The sequence below is a fragment of the Macaca nemestrina genome, chromosome 10 (genome assembly GCF_043159975.1).
Source record: "Macaca nemestrina isolate mMacNem1 chromosome 10, mMacNem.hap1, whole genome shotgun sequence".
In the NCBI taxonomy this organism is placed as follows: Eukaryota; Metazoa; Chordata; class Mammalia; order Primates; family Cercopithecidae; genus Macaca; species Macaca nemestrina.
In genome coordinates this window covers 64,123,024-64,140,644 of record NC_092134.1, presented here as the reverse complement: position 1 = coordinate 64,140,644, position 17,621 = coordinate 64,123,024, and positions in this window count along the sequence as shown.

Below are 17,621 nucleotides of genomic sequence, written 5' to 3'. Positions count from 1 at the left end.
ATAAAAAGAGAAAATTTGTGTTATTAATAACATGAAGAGGGGCAGGATGTAAAGGAGCAGAGTTTTTACACATGAATGAAGGTAAGTTATTAGCAGCATAAAACAGAATGTTACAATGTTAAGATGTTTTATGTAATTGCAATGGTAACCACAAAGAAAATATCTACAGAATATACACAAAGGGAAATGAGAAGGAAATCAAACTATGTCACTACAAAAAAATAAACAAAACACAAAAGGAGACAGCAAGGGAAGAAAGAGGGGCAAAAAGCTACACAACAAACAGAAAACAATTAACAATCTGGCAATAGTGAGTTCTTTCCTATCAGCATCACATTCAATGGAGAAGGACTGAAAGCTTTTCCTCTAAGATTAAGGCAAGGATTTGCACTGTCACCACTAATATTTAATATGGGAAGTCTGGCAAGAGCTACTTGGCAAGAAAAAGAAATATAAGACATCCAAATTGGAAAAGAAGTAAAATTATCTCTATTTGCTAACAATATGATCTCATATTTAGAAAATTCTAAAGATTCCACAAAAATTACAATAAACACTTTGAAAAAAATTGCAGAATACAAAGTCAACACATAAAAATAATTTGTGTTTTTGTGCACTAACATTGACCAGAAAAGGAAATTACAAATCTCTTGACCCAAAGTGCTGGGATTGCAGGCATAACCCACTGCACCTGGCCTATAGTCTGGTTATTTGTCTCTAACCAAATCTCATGTTGAAATGTAATCCCCAGTGTTGGAGGTGGGGTCTGGTGGGAGGTGTTTGGATCATGAGGTGGATCCCCTATGAATGACTTGGGCCATCCCCTGGTGATAAGTGAGCTCTTCCTCTGAGTTTGCATGAGATCTGGGCATTTAAAAGTATGTGTCACCTCTTCCACCTCTCTCTCTCTCTCTCTCTCTCTCACTTTTGCTTTCACCATGTGATGTGCAAGCTCCCACTTCACCTTCTACCACGAGTGAAAGCTCCCTGAGGCCTCCCCACAAGCTGAGCAATGTTGGTGCCATGCTTGAACGGCCTGCACAACCATGAGCCAGTGAAACCTCCTTTCTTTATTGAAGGGGGCCAGCCCCTCCACACCTATGGGTATTTCTCATCAGGCGGGACGAAAGACCGAGAAAAGAAATAAGACACAGAGACAAAGTATAGAGAAAGAAAAGTGGGCCCAGGGGACCGGCGCTCAGCATACGGAGGACCCGCACCGGCACTGATCTCTGAGTTCCCTCAGTATTTATTGATTACTATTTTCACTATCTCAGCAAGGGGAATGCGGCAGGAAAGCAGGGCGATAGTGGGGAGAAGGTCAGCAAGAAAACATGTGAGCAAAGGAATATGTGTCACAAGTGAGTTCAAGGGAAGGTACTATGCCTGGATGTGCACGTAGGCCAGATTTATGCTTGTCTCCACCCAAACATCTCAGTGGAGTAAAAAGTAACAAAGCAGCATTGCTGCCAACATGTCTCGCCTCCCACCACAGGGCAGTTTTTCTCCTATATCAGAATTGAACAAATATACAATCGGGTTTTATACCGAGACATTCAGTTCCCAGGGGCAGGCAGGAGACAGAGCCCTTCCTTTTATCTCAACTGCAAGAGGCCTTCCTCATTTACTAATCCTCCTCAGCACAGACCCTTCACGGGTGTTGGGCCAGGCGACAGTCAGGTCTTTCCCCTCCCACAAGGCCATATTTCAGACTATCACATAGGGAGAAACCTTGGATAATACCTGACTTTCCAGGGCAGAGGTCCCTGCAGCTTTCTGCAGTGCATTGTGCCCCTGGTTTGCCAAGAATAGAGAATGGTGATGACTTTTCCCAAGCATACTGCCTGTAACCATTTGGTTAACAAGGCATATCCTGCACAGCCCTAGATCCCTTAAACCTTGATTCCATGCATCACATGTTTCTGTGAGCTCAAGGTTGGGGCAAAGTTACAGATTAACAGCATCTCAGGGCAAAGCAATTGTTCAGGGTACAGGTCAAAATGGTTTCTTTTGTCTTCCTTTTCTACATAGACACAGTAACAGTCTGAGCTCTCTTTCTTTTCCCTACACTTTATAAATTACCCAGTCTTGGATATTTCTTTATAGCAATGCAAGAATGGCCTAATACAGAAAATTGGTACTGAGGAGTAGGGCATTGCTATAAAGACGCCTGAAAATGTGGAACTGACTTTGGAACTGGGTAACAGGCAGAGGTTGGAAGAGTTTGGAAGGCAGAGAAGAAGATAGAAAGATGAGAGAATACTTGGAAATTTTGCAGCCTAGCCATGTGGCAAAGAGAATAAAAGGTTTTTCGAGAGAGAAATTCAAGCAGGCTGTGGAGCAACATTTTGCCAGAGATATTTGCATAACTAAAAGGGAGCCAAGTGCTGATATCAAAGAGAGTGGGAAAAAGACCTCAAAGTCATTTCAGAGACCTTCATGGGAGCACCCCCATCACAGGCCCAGAGGGCTAGGAGGGAAGAATGGTTTCGTGGGCAGGCCCAGGGCCCCATTGCCCTGCACAGCCTCAGGACACTGTTCCCTACATTCTGGCCACTCTGGCTCAAGCCTTGGCTCAAAAGACCCCAGATACTGCTCATGCCACTGCTCTGGAGAGTGAAAGCCACTGTAAGCCTTGGTGCCTTCCACATGGTGTTAAGACTGTAGGGTGAAAGAGTGAATGAGGTGTGCCAGCCTTCATCTGTATTTCAGAGGATATATGAAAAAGCCTGGGTGCCCAGGCAGAAGCCTGCTACAGGGGCAGAGCCCTCAAAAAGAACCTCTGCTAGGGCAGTACTGAGGGGAAATGTGGAGTTGGAGCCTACACAGAGTTCCCACTGGGGCACTGCCTAGTGGATGGGACCACTGTCCTCAAGAACCCAGAGTGGTAGATCCACTGGCAGCTTGCACCCTGTGCCTGGAAAAACTGCATGCACTCAACAACCTGTGAGATCAGCTGTGGGACAGAACCCATAAAGCCACAGGGGCAGGGCTGCTCAAGGCTTTGGGAGCCCAACCCTCATATCAGTGTGCCCTGGATGTGGGACATGAAGTCAAAGGAGAATGGTTTTTTTTTTTTTTTTTTTTTTTTTTTTTTTTTTTTTTGAGATGGAGTCTCACTGTGTCGCCTGGGCTGGAGTGCAGTGGCCAGATCTCAGCTCACTGCAAGCTCCGCCTCCTGGGTTTACGCCATTCTCCTGTCTCAGCCTCCCGAGTAGCTGGGACTACAGGCGCCCGCCACCTCGCCCGGCTAGTTTTTTGTATTTTTAGTAGAGACGGGGTTTCACCGTGTTAGCCAGGATGGTCTCGATCTCCTGACCTTGTGATCCGCCCATCTCGGCCTCCCAAAGTGCTGGGATTACAGGCTTGAGCCACCGCGCCCGGCCCAAAGGAGAATGTTTTGAAGCTTTAAGAATTAATGCAGGGTTTCTAACTTGCATGGGGCTTGTAGCCCCTTTCTTTTGACCGATTTCTCCCTTTTGAGATGGGAATGATTACCCAATGCTGGTACTTCTATTGTATCTTGAAACTAAATAACTTGTTTGATTTTACAGGCTGGCTCATAGGTGGACAAGACTTGGCTTGTCTTATTTGAGATTTTGGACTTTTGAGTTAAAGCTGGAACAAGTTAAGACTGTGAGAGACTATTGGGAAAGCATAATCTTATTTTGCAATGTTAGGAGGACATGAGAAGGGGGATGCAGAGATGGAATGATATAGTTTGGACATTTGTCCCCACTCAAATCTCATGTCGAAATATAATCCCCAATGTTCGAGGTGACCTTGGTGGGAGGTGTTTGTGTCATGGGGGCAGATCCCTCATGAATGACTTAGGCCATCCCCTTGGTGATAAGTGAGCTCTTGATCTGAGTTCATACAAGATCTGGTCGTTTAAAAGTGTGTGGCACCTCTCCCCACAATCTTGCCCCTGCTTTCACCGTGGGACATGCAAGCTCCCACTTTGCCTTCCATCATGAGTAAAAGTTCCCTGAGGCCTCCCCAGAAGCCAGCTGATGTCAGCACCATGCTTATACAGCCTGCAAACTGTGAGCCAAATAAACCTCTTTCCTTTATAAATTACCCAGTCTCAGGTATTTCTTTATAGCAACGCAAGAATGGCCTAATACAAAGATGATAAATACAACACTGTGTTTTTTAACCACAATAATAATAGTAATAAGAGTATTGTTCTAAGGAAGAGCAGAGAAGCTGGGCATGGTGACATGCACCTGTAATCCATGCTACTCCGGAGGCTGAGGCAGAAGGATTGCTTGAGCCTAGGAGTTCAAGTCCTGCCTGGGCAATATAGCAAGACTCTATCTAATTTTTAAAAAATAATAAACAGGTAAAGAGGAGGAGAGAAATGGGAAAGTAGCTGTCAGAGAATGTTCTTATTAATCAATGGATGTTTGGGATTTGCACAAGCCAAGCATCATGATGATAGATTCAGAATGGTCAAACCACATTTGAAAGGCCACCTTCCACTTCTCGCCTTTCCTGATAGAAAGTTGAAACCCGGGCCTGGCATGGTGGCTCACGCCTGTAATCCCAGCACTTTGGGAGGCTGAGGCAGGTGTATCACGAGGTCAGGAGATTGAGAGCATCCTGGCTGACATGATGAAACCCTGTCTCTACTAAAAAATACAAAAAATTAGCCAGGCATGGTGATGGGCACCTGTGGTCCCAGCTACTTGGGAGGCTGAGGCAGGAGAATGGCGTGAACCCAGGACGGGGAGCTTGCAGTGAGCAGAGATCGCACCACTGCACTCCAGCCTGGGCCACAGAGTGAGACTCCGAATCAAAAAAAAAAAAAGAAAGAAAGTTGAAACCCCAAGAACTACACATTTTTACAAAATATTCACTCTCCAGTGAGCTACTCCTTGTGGAGAGTAGTGGGAGTGTAGAAATATATGGAATAGTGACTATGTTGAGGCCTCCAGAGTCCTCAGTGGAAAACAGAATTTCATGTTTTTCTGACGTCATAAGCCTATGTCCCCATATGGGACTGGGAGGACATCCGAGACTTTTACCATGACTTGGTTATGTTTACTTACAGGGAGCCTCTGTTTCTAAGAATGCAAAAACTTTGCAAGGACCCAAATGATCTCATAATAATTCAAACATTTTCCAAATTACAGTCAAACTTATGCTATGGAGAAGTTTAGTTGCCTCCATATATGAAAATACTTCTCATGTATATTTATTTATTAAGGATCTTTTGTGGGTTAGTAGATGGAATAGAAACCCATTTCTTTTAGGGCAATCATGTAGACAATTCTAGTCTCACAATTCTGCAAATGTGGAGAACTGCTGACACTATGAACTTGATGGCATCTTAGATCCAAAGTTTCATCTTCTTTTAGAAATGAACCAGAGCAACAAGAAATGGGTAAAACACACTGTGTATTAGTTTCCTAGTGTGGTCATAACAAAGTACCACAAAACAATAGATACTCATTGTCTCTTCAGTTCTGGGACCTGGAAGTTCAAAATCAAGGTATAAGCAGGGCTACACTTCCTCTGGAAACTGCAGAAATGTCCTTCCTTGCCTCTTCCCAGCTTTTGGTGGCTGACTGGCAATTTTTGGTGTGCTTTGGTTTGCAGTTGCATAACTCCAGTCTCTGCCAGATGAAGTCACATTCTGAAGTACTAGGAGTTAGGACTTCAACATGTTTTTTACTTACGTGGGACCACGATTTAACCCATAACACCCAGCAAAACTGGATACCAGATGAAGATCCTCAATGTAAAAATAGTTAAGTCGTGTTAACAGGTAGTGTGAATGGGCTGTTGGCACAGTGGGCTGGGGAGGGATTGTAGCGGCTCCTGGAAAGAGCCAACGAGGATATATGATCTGTAGTATTTGCCGTTGCACTGGTAGATAAGGATACTAGAGGGAAAAAAATGTGAGAAAGAGCAGTCAAACATGGCATCAGACGAAGAAAACTAACCAGAAAAACATAGTATAGAGAAGATGAAAAGTACCAAATACCAGTATCACTCATCGACTCAGAAAAAAAGGGGCCTCTGCTCTGAGTTCCACACTTCAGAGGGACCCATATATCACAAGCACACACATTTATTAAAGAACACTCTTGCCGGGCGCGGTGGCTCACGTCTGTAATCCCAGCACTTTGGGAGGCCGAGGCGGGCGGCACGAGGTCAGGAGATCGAGACCATCCTGGCTAACACGGTGAAACCCTGTCTCTACTAAAAATACAAAAAATTAGCCAGGCGTGACGGTGCGCGCCTGTAGTCCCAGCTACTGAGAGGCTGAGGCAGGGGAATGGCGTGAACCCAGGAGGCGGAGCTTGCAGTGAGCCGAGCTGCACCACTGCACTCCAGCCTGGGCGACAAAGCAAGACTCCGTCTCAAAAAAAAAAAAAAAAAAAAAAAACACTCTTATTAAAGAACACTTATTAAAGGCAGTTCTGTCACTTTTGGATTTGATGCTCAGTGTCAGCACAGCACAACTAATCTAAACTTTTTGTGAATAACTCCAGGGAAATGCTTCTCCAAATCCTTTGCCCAATATATTTAAAACAATAGATAATTGTGCCCAACTGTTGTTCAGATTTGTGGATTGATTGCTACTGACACTGCTGCATGGATCTGCGAGGATTGGAGTGTCAGAAGTTTCAGGAAACAGAAATGACAAATTAATTAACCTGTCATATTTTTCCTCTCAACACAAAAACAAAAAATTTTTGCATAATAAAGTATTGTTTTCCACTAAGTACCCCCCTGATTTTATTGCTTCCTTTTGTGTTTAAAGTGTACACATTTTGTACCCCTTTGTGGAAATTTGGGATACTTTGAATAAAATGTTTCTTTTGTAATCCTTTAGATTGTTACCTTCAATGGAACAGAAATTATGTGAAAACAGTATGACATTTGTTGATACTGTGATTGTGCTAAAATGAAGACAAAAAATAAAATTCATGGAATAAATGTAATTTATAAAATATATTTGTTTCTTTTATTTGTTTCTTATATTGCTTATCCATGAACAGAACACCTAGACATGTGCAGTAATAATTAAATTTAGTTCTCTTTTATATTGACTGCATTTCAATCATATAAAGATCATCTCTGCATATTTTTATGTTGTTTTAAAGGGTATTTTGGTCAAAATAAGAGAGCAGAATGTATTTTATTCAGTAGTTCCAAAACTTGACTTATACCTTTTAAATTTAGACAAGCGGCTGGGGGTTTCAGTTTTACTCTTGCCCCAGGCCGTGCAAATGTTTGGGGCTGCCAAATAATTTACCGTGAACTGAAATCGATAGACAATGAAGCAATTGTTGCTTTTGTGAAAGAACACAGTGCAAGAATACAATATAGATGGTCAGATAATCGAAGGAAATGAAATACTAAATGACAGACTGAAGGAGGAAATAAAAGAAAGAAGGAAAACCATCACAGAAATGAAAATAATTTTGAAAGAACAAGTGAGACCATTTTTCTGAGGTGGGGAGTCTTGCTACTTTCCCCAGGCTGGTTTTGAACACCTGGGCTTAGGCAATCCTCCAACCTCAGCCTCCTGAGGAGCTAGGATTATGGGCACACACCACTGTGTCCAGTTTACTTTTTAAAAACGTTTAAGAAATATTGTTTAAATGCATTCATCAGATAATGAACATTTGAGTTGATTTCTCTTTTTTGCTATTATGAATCATGCTGCTGTGAACATTTGTATATGAGTTTTTGCATGATGTGTGTTTTCATTTCTCTCTTGAATTGAAACCTACGAGTAGAATTTCTGGATCATAGGGTAACTCTATGTTTAACTTCTTGGGAAACTGCCAGACTATTTTTCATTTCACTATGCACCATTCTATATCCCTACCAGGTGTGTATGAGAGTTCCAGTTTTTCCACACCCTTGCCAGTGTTCCTTATTTATCTTCTTTTTAATTCTAGCCATCCTAGCCAGTACCACACTGTCTTGAATACTGTTGCTTTATGTAAATTTTGAAATCAGGGAATGTGGGTCTTCCTACTTTGTTCTTTTCTAAGTTTGTTTTTGCTATTCTGGGCACCTTGCAATGCCTTATCAATTTTAAAAACAGCTTGTCAGTTTTGCAAAGAAGTTAGCTGGGATGCTGATGGAGATTTGACTCTGTAGATCAGTTTGGAGAGTGTTGCTATCTTAACAATGGCAAGTCTTTTGATCCATGAACATGTGATGTTTTTACAGTTGTTTAGATCTTCTTCAACTTCTTTCAACAATGGCTTACAGTTTTTGGAGTATAAGTTTTGCAGTTTTTGTTACATTTATTCCTAAGGATTTTATTCTTTCTTATGCTATTGTAAAAGGAATTGTTTTCTTATATTCACTTTTGAGTTGTTTATTGCAAGTATCTAGAAATAGAATTGAAAGTTATATATTGATATTGTATTCTGCAACCTTGCTGTACTTGTTTAATAGTTTATAAGAGGTTTTAGTGGATTCCCTAGGATTCTCTAAAAAACTAGCATCTAGTTTTTTACCATTAAGTATGATGTTATCTGTGGGTTTTTATGGATATCATTTATCAGGTTGAAGATGTTCTCTTCAATTTCTAGTTTGTTGAGTATTTTCATCATGAAAGGAGGCTGGATCTTTTCTCAGATGTTTTCGCTGCATCTGTTCAGATAATTATGTGATTTTTCCTTTTTATTCTATTGATGTGTTATATTACATCGATTGACATTCAAATGTTAAACCAATCTTGCCTTCCTGGGATGAATCCTACCAGGTCATGGTCTATAATTCTTTTTATATGTTGCTGCATTCAGTTTGCTTGTATTTTTTGAAGGCTGTTGCATCCATCTTTGTAAGAATTATTGGTCTGTACCTTTCTTTTCTTGTGATGTCTTTGTCTGGTTTTGGTATCAGGGTAATATTGGCCTTATAAGACCTGTTGGGAACTATTTCCTTGTCTTCTGTACTTTGGAAGAGTTTGTGAAGAATTATTAATTTTTTTATTCATTTACATTTAGTGTTATTTATATAATTGAATTACATATGCCATTTTGCTTTTTGTTTTCTATGTCTCATATCTTTTTTTTATTTTTCTATTTCTTCTTTACTGCTTTCTTTTGCCTTTGGTGTTCCAACCTGTGCCTGTTACCCAGTTCCAAAGTTGCTTCCACATTTTTGGGTATCTTTACAGCAGTGCCCCACTCCCAGTATCAATTTACCATATTAGTCCATTATGCTGCTAATAAAGACATACCTGAGACTGGGTTATTTATAAAGAAACAGGTTTAACGGACTCACAGTTCCACATGGCTGGACAGGCCTCACATTCGTGGCAGACGGCAAAGGAGGAGCAAAGGCACATCTTACATGGTGGCAGGCAAGAGAGCATGTGCAGGGGAACTGTCCTTTATAAAACCATCAGATGTCATGGGACTTATTCACTCTCAGGAAAATAGCGTGGGAAAAACCTGCCCCCATGATTCAATTGCCTCCCACTTGGTCCCTCCCATGACAGGTGGGGATTATGGGAGCTACAATTCAAGATGAGATTTGGGTGGGGACACAGCCAAACCTCATCAGGTATATACCCAATAATTGCATTGCTAGGGATAATTTTGTTTTGAGTTCTTTGAGGAATTATGGCAGTGCTTGCCACAATAGCTGAACTAATTTACATTCCCACCAGCTGTGTATAAGTATATCCTTTTCTCTGCAATCTCACCAGCATCTATTATTTTTTCTTTTTTAATAACAGCCATTCTGACTGGTATGAGATAGTATCTCATTGTGGTTTTGATTTGCATTTATTTAATGACAGGTCATTAACATTTTTTCACGTACTTCTTGGCTACATGTATGTCTTCTTTTGAAAAGTGTCTGTTCATGTCCTTTGCCCAGTTTTTTTTTTTTTTTATGGAGTCTTGCTCCATTGCCCAGGTTGGAGTGCAGTGGCACAATCTCTTTTTTTTTTTTTTTTTTTTTTTGAGACGGAGTCTCGCTCTGTCGCCCAGGCTGGAGTGCAGTGGCGTGATCTCGGCTCACTGCAAGCTCCGCCTCCCGGGTTCACGCCATTCTCCTGCCTCAGCCTCCCGAGTAGCTGGGACTACAGGCGCCCACAACCGCGCCCGGCTAATTTTTTGTATTTTTAGTAGAGACGGGGTTTCACCGTGGTCTCGATCTCCTGACCTTGTGATCCGCCCGCCTCGGCCTCCCAAAGCGCTGGGATTACAGGTGTGAGCCACCGCGCCCGGCTGTGGCACAATCTCAACTCACTGCAACCTCCGCCTCCTGGGTTCAAGCAATTCTCCTGCCTCAGCCTCCCGAGTGGCTGGGACTACAGGTGTGTGCCACCATGCCCGGCTAATTTTTTGTATTTTTAGTAGAGATGGGGTATCACCATGTTGGACAGGATGGTCTTGATCTCTTGACCTCATGATCTGCCAGCCTTGGCCTCCCAAAATGCTGGGATTACAGGTGTGAGCTGCCATGCCCAGCCTTCTTTGCCCACTTTTTAATGGGGCTGTTTTTGCTTATAGATTTAAGTATTGTGTAGACTCTGGATATTAGACTTTTGTCAGATGCATAGCTTGCAAATATTTTCTCTCATGCTGTAGGTTGTCTGTTTACTCTGTTGATAGTTTATTTTGCTGTGTAGAAGCTGTTCAGTTTAATTAGGTCCCATTTGTTAATGTTTGTTTTTGTTGCAATTGATTTTGATGTCTTCATCATGAAATCTTTGTCAGGTCCTGTGCCCAGAATGTTATTTCCTATGTTATCTTTCAGGGCTTTTATAGTTTTTGGTTTTACATTTAAGTCGTTAATCCATCTTGAGTCTATTTTTGTATATAGTGTAAGAAATGCTACAGTTTCAGTATTCTGCATAGGGCTGTCCAGTTATCTCAGCACCATTTATTGAATAGGGAGTCCTCTCCCCATTGTGTTTTTGTCAAGTTTGTCAAAGATTAGATGGTTGTGTGTGACATTATTTCTGGGTTCTCTATTCTGTTCCATTGGTCTATGTGTCTGTTTTTATACCAGTACCATGCTGTTTTGGTTACTGTAGGCTTGCAGTATCGTTTTTGTTGTTTTTTTTTAAAGACAGAGTTTTGTTCTTGTTGCCCAGGCTGGAGTGCAGTGGCACAATCTCAACTCATTGCAACCTCCGCCTCCCGGGTTCAAGCGATTCTCCTGCCTCAGCCTCCCAAGTAGCTGGGATTACAGGCATATGCCACCACACCCAGCTAATTTTTGTATTTTTAGTAGATACGGGGTTTCTCCATGTTGGTCAGGCTGGTCTCGAACTCCCAACTTCAGGTGATCCACCCGCCTCAGCCTCCCAAAGTGCTGGAATTACAGGCGTGAGCCACCACGCCTGGCCAACCTTGTAGTATAGTTTTAAGTCAGGTAACATGATGCCTCCAGCTTTGTCTTTTTTTTTTTTTTCTTTTTTTGAGACAAGGTTTCACTCTGTTGCCCAGGCAAAGGTGCAATAGCGCAGTCTCAGCTCACTGCAACCTCCACCTCCCAGGTTCAAGTAATCCACCCACCTCAGCCTCTTGAGTAGCTGAGACTACAGGTGTGTGCCACCATGCCCAGCTGATTTTTGTATTTTCTGTAGAGATGGAGTTTCACCAGATTGCCCAGACTGGTTTCAAACTTCTGAGCTCACATGATCTGCCTACCTTGGCCTCCCAAAGTGCTGGAATTACAGGTATGAACCACAACACCTGGTTCTCAGGTTTCTTCTTTTTGCTTAGGATTGCCTTGGCTATTCAGGCTCCTTTTTGGTTCCATATGAATTTTTAAATGTTTTTTCCTCACTGTGATGAGTGTTATTGCTAGTTTGATACACATAACATTCAATCTGTAAATTGCTTTGAGCAGTATGACCATCTTAACGATATTGATTCTTCCTATCCATGAGCATGGAATGTTTTTTATTTTTGTCATCTCTGATTTCTTTGAGCAGTGTTCTGTAATTCTCATTGCAAAGTTCTTTCATCTCCCTGGTTAGCTATATTCCTATGTATTTTATTCTTTTTGTGGCTATTGTGAATGGTGTTACGTTCTTGATTTGGTTCTCTGCTTGGATGTTGTTGGTGCATAGAAAGTCTACTGATTTTTGTACATTGATTTTGTATCCTGAAACTTTGCTGAAGTTATCAGATCTAGGAGCTTTTGGGCAGAGACTATGGGGTTTTTTAGGTATAGATCATATTGTCTGCAGAGATAGTTTGACTTCTTCTCTTCCTATTTGGATGCCTTTTATTTCTTTCTCTTGCCTGATTGCTCTGCCTAGGACTTTCAGTACTACGTGAATAGAGGTGGTGAGAGTGGGCATCCTTGGCTTGCTGTGGTTCTCAAGGGAAATGCTTCTAGCTTTTGCCTATTCAGTATGATTTTGGCTATGGGTTTACCATGGATAGCTCTTATTATTTGGAGGTATGTTCCTTCAGTGCCTAGTTTGTGGAGGATTTTTAACATGAATGAATGTTGAATTTTATCAATAGCCTTTTCTGCATCTATTGAAATGATCGTGTGGTTTTTAGTTGTTTATGTAGTGTATCACATTTATTAATTTGTGTATGTTGAACCAACCTTGCATCCCAGGGATAAAGCCTACTTGATCATGGTGGGTTAGCTTTTTGATGTGCTGTTGGATTCAGTTTGCTAGAATTTCGTTGAGAATTTTTGCATCTGTGATCATCAAGGATATTGGCATGAAGTTTTCTTCTTTTGTTGTGTCTCTGCCAAGTTTTGGTATCAGGATGATGCTGTCTTTATATAATGAATTAGGAATGAGTCCTCCTCAAGTTTTTGGAGTAGTTTCAGTAGGAATGTTACCAGTTCTTTATCCATCTGGTCCTGGGCCTTTTCTGGTTGGTAGGCTTTTTATTACTGGTTCAATTTTGGAACTCAATATTGGTCTGTTCAGGGATTCAACTTCTTCCTGGTTAAATCTTGGGAGGTTATATGTTTCCAGGAATTTATCAACCTTTCTTCTGGATTTTCTAGTTTGTGTGTTTCCAGGAATTTATCAACCATTTCTCCTAGGTTTTCTAGTTTGTGTGCATAGAGGTGTTCATAGTAGGCTCTGAGGGTTTTTTGTATTTCTGTGGGGTTGGTGGTAATGTCCCCTTTGTCATTCTGATTCTGTTTATTTGGATATTTTCTTTTTTTCTTCATTAGTCTAGCTAGTGGTCTATCAATCTTGTTGATTCTTTCCAAAATAATGCCCAGATTTGTTGATCTTTTTAATGGCTTTTGAGTCTCTTTTTTTTCAGTTCAGCTCTGATTTTGGTTATTTCTTGTCTTCTGCTAGCTTTGGGGTTGGTTTGCTCTTGTTTCCCTAGTTCCTCTAGGTGGGATGTTAGATTGTTAATTTGAGATCTTTTTAACTTTTTTATATGAGTGTTTAGTGCTACAAACTTTCCTCCAAACACTGCTTTAGCTGTGTCCTAGAGGTTCTGGTATGTTGTATCTTTGTTCTCATTCATTTCAAATAATGTATTGATTTCTGCCTTAATTTCATTGTTTACCAAAAGTCATGCAGGAGCAGGTTGTTTAATTGAGATAGTAACTTGTTTATTGTTTAGAAAGGAGAGCAAACTGGGAATGGGAAGAGGAAGAGCTATCATTTATTTATTGTTTCAATGTGCCATAGTCATCATGGTATGATTTCAAAAAAGCCACAAAGTAGATATTAATATCCTTATCTTCTGTAAGAGGAAGTTGAGTTTCATAGTGTATGAATAACTGGCCAGAATCATAGAGATGAGTGCAGCTTCTTAACCTTTATTTTGGAGAGGTTGCTTGGGCAAGTATCTGTGAGGCATGTGGACCCAAGTTCATATCGCTTGCAGGAACTGTAAACTCTGATGGTGTGAATTCAGCCATAGATAATCTCTTTATGGTAGGATGACTTTGGAAAGAAAAGATATTTATGCAGTTTCCATGGGTTTCATAATCCTGTATTCTGAATGGTGCTCTGTCTTTGTGTCCCACTTTGCCATTCAGAGGTGCTTAACTACTTAAGGCCTCATTTGGCCACGTTAACAGAAAATTATGTTTTTTCTTCTACAAGTACCTTTTTCTTTGATGTTCAAAGATTCCAGTGGTGTTTACTCAGTCCAGAGTATCAATCTTGTTTACTCTTACTGCATACTGAAGCTGGACAGCCCAAACAACTCAGAAAAATGAACTCTTCATTATAACTATTGCAACTGTTCAACTGTTGCTAACTTCCATCTTTTTTTTTTTTTTTAAGACGGAGTCTCACTGTCACCCAGGCTGGAGTGCAATGGTGTGATCTTGGCTCACTGCAACATCCGTTTCCTGGGTTCAAGCGATTCTCCTGCCTCAGCCTTCCAAGTAGCTAGGACTATAGGTACCCACCACCACACTTGGCTAATTTTTGTATTTTTAGTAGAGACGGTGTTTTACCATATTGGCCAGGCTGGTCTCAAACTCCTGAGCTTGTGATCTGCCCACCTCGGCCTCCCAAAGTGCTGGGATTACAGGCATGAGCCACCACGCCCAGCCTGACCTCAGTCTTTCTTGAGTAGAGGCCAATACTGCCCTTTTGCCAGCCTGGACACAGTTGTTGCTGAAGCGTGTAGCTAAATATGAGCAGCCCAGTCAGAGGGAATAGATTTTCTAGTTGTCTTCTCTGTTGCCAGGATGCTGATGCATGGTGACACCAAATCAACCATTCATGGGGCTTCAGATTGAGACTCCCTGTCTTTTAGCCTGAAAATAGAGATATCAACCCCCAACAAAGCTGGCCCCTTCCAGATGACTCTTCTTTTCTAGTCCTGCCCCTGCCCTAACAGAATCTGGAAGGGCTGCCTCTTAATGGGGCTCTCAGCCTTACCCAGGCATGGTCCATCAAGATGTAGTTATGACAGGGAAAAACCCTGGGTTATCCAGATAGAATTGCTGAGAGAAAAATCTTCCAGAAGCTGCTGAGATTGAGAGAAAGACAGGTGGGATTATGGAAGAGACCACCACTCATGACGCATGTACTAATATGCCAGGAACTCAGATAATGTGAGAGAAAGACAGGCGGGATTATGGAAGAGACCACCACTCATGAAGCATGTACTAATATGCCAGGAACTGAGATAATGTATTAATAATGACTTTCTGTATTTCTGTGAGATGTCTGGTTTGACATCTTAGGAGCCCTGCTGGCAGGGGAGGGACTGCTCCTTCCAGGGCTAGTTAACTCCTAGACATAGTAAATAACTTGCCTGGGAGAACACCTTTCATATGCAACACAACAAATCCAAAGCCACACCCCCAAACCTTTGGGGGTCGTGGCTAAATCTATCTAACTATCACATACCAAGCCAATATTTGTCCTGCCCTAAATCACCCCTGGGCCAGATACCTAACAACTAGAGCCCATCCCTATAATCCAGAGTCTGTGGAAATTATTCAAACTAGCAAATTTTAAACTATTTACTCTGTCTTGTTCCTTCCTTCTCATGGAAATCACAATAAAGTCTTTGAGCCATGCTTTCCTCCTGCTCCTTATGCCTTCTAACTAACCCAGGTGCTTCCACATGTGGTCCTGAGTGGAATGGCATGTCCCCTTCTCTAGAGAACAGAATTACGAAAAGCTTTCAATGACTTTAGCCTCTCTCTGCAATCACTCAGTCACCTCCAAAAGTGAAAATCCTACAAGTACAATCATGACACAAAGGAACTTAATCTATGTAATCCCATCAAACTCTCACATCTCCTAGGAAACTGAGGCTCACTGAAGACCCTTCACGAGCTCCTACGGTTTTAGCGCAGAGCCAAAATTTAAGCTCAGGTTTTTTGGACTTTACAGCCTATGCTTTTTAAATTACAACACGACACTGAGTCCTTTGGCCCCACATTTACCCTGTAAGTCCTCACCCTGGAGGGACTAGAAATCAAAAGTGTGGGATTATAATTCAGCTAGGACCCTGCTATGGACTGAATTGTGTCCCCCTTCACTACACCCCCAAATTCATATGTCAAAGTCTTAGTTACCCCTATGTGACTGTATTCGAGATGGAGTCTTTAAGAAGGTGATTAAGGTTAAATGAGGTCATAAGGGTGGAGCTCTGATTTAATAGAAATGGTACCCTTATAAGAAGAAGAAGAGACATCAGAACTCTTTCTTCACCATAGGAAGATACAGGGAGAAGGTGGCAGTCTGCAAAGCCAGGAAGAGAGCTCTCACAAGAACCTAATGATGCTAGTCCCAATCTCAGACTTCCAGCCTCTAAAACTGTGAGAAAATTGATTTCTGTTGTTTAAGCCACCCAGTCTATGATATTTTGATATGGCAGCCCTGAGTTGACTAAGATAGCCCCTACCTCATTTCTATACCTTGGCCAATCACTTCTCTCTGAACGTTAGTTACTCATACAACCATGAACAGTTTTATCTGTAAAGGTACAATTCTCAAATTATTAAGACCAAATCTCAGTTCTTCTTCTGATTCTATTATAGAAAATCACAAAAGGGTGTCAATCTCATGCTAAAAATAAAAACAAGCGAGACATAATTTTTTAAAATGCTTCAGAGAACTGAAGGGCCAGGTATGGTGGCTACTAGGGCAGCTGAGGCCAGGAGTTCCAGATCAGCCTGAGCAAGACAGCAAGACTCTTATCTCTTTTTTTTTTTTTTTTTTTGAGACGGAGTCTCGCTCTGTCGCCCAGGCTGGAGTGCAGTGGCCGGATCTCAGCTCACTGCAAGCTCCGCCTCCCGGGTTTACGCCATTCTCCTGCCTCAGGCTCCCGAGTAGCTGGGACTACAGGCGCCCGCCACCTCGCCCGGCTAGTTTTCTGTATTTTTTAGTAGAGATGGGGTTTCACCGTGTTAGCCAGGATGGTCTTGATCTCCTGACCTTGTGATCCGCCCGTCTCGGCCTCCCAAAGTGCTGGGATTACAGGCTTGAGCCACCGCGCCTGGCAAGACTCTTATCTCTATAAGAAAGAAAAAGAGAAAGAAAATAAAGAAGGGACTAAAGACACAAAGGAATCTAGAGAGAAAAAAACCATAAACTTCAGAAAGTAGCCCTTATCTAGCAAAGATAAGACCCACAGCTGCTCTCATCACTGGAGCAAGAACAAGTTGGGGGGAAAAAAACACCATGGATGGGAATAATGAGAAATTAGCTAGTTTTTCACCAATATATAATAATGGGCTAGTGAAACAGATTAAATCCCAAGGATACCCAGCCACAGAGCGAGTCTGCATCCACTCATTCACTTTTTCCCATGGGTCATTATACAACCGTAGGGGGTAAAAAGTTAGAGAGAAGAAAAGTTAAGAGAGATTCCCTCTTGGGGTGTGTGGAGTCTTCTGCAAGTTCATAGTTCTTTCTGGAAGCAAGGGAACAGGGAAGATGAGTGCAGAGCAATCCATCAGAGGTAGTCTAATGTCCAACTGTGAAATTGAGATAGGTCAGGAATCCTCACAAGCAATGCAAACTTTCGACTACCAAAGCCTAAAGACTCAGTAGGAAAGCTAAGAAACTCCTCTGAAACATTCTGGACCTTCATGGAGAGTAGAGAAGTTGTCCTCCAAAGGCCAGAGTGTGGGCAGCAAGACTTCAAGAGACCTCTACACACACAAACAGGAGGCTAGACTGAAGAACAAAGAAAACTCCCAGC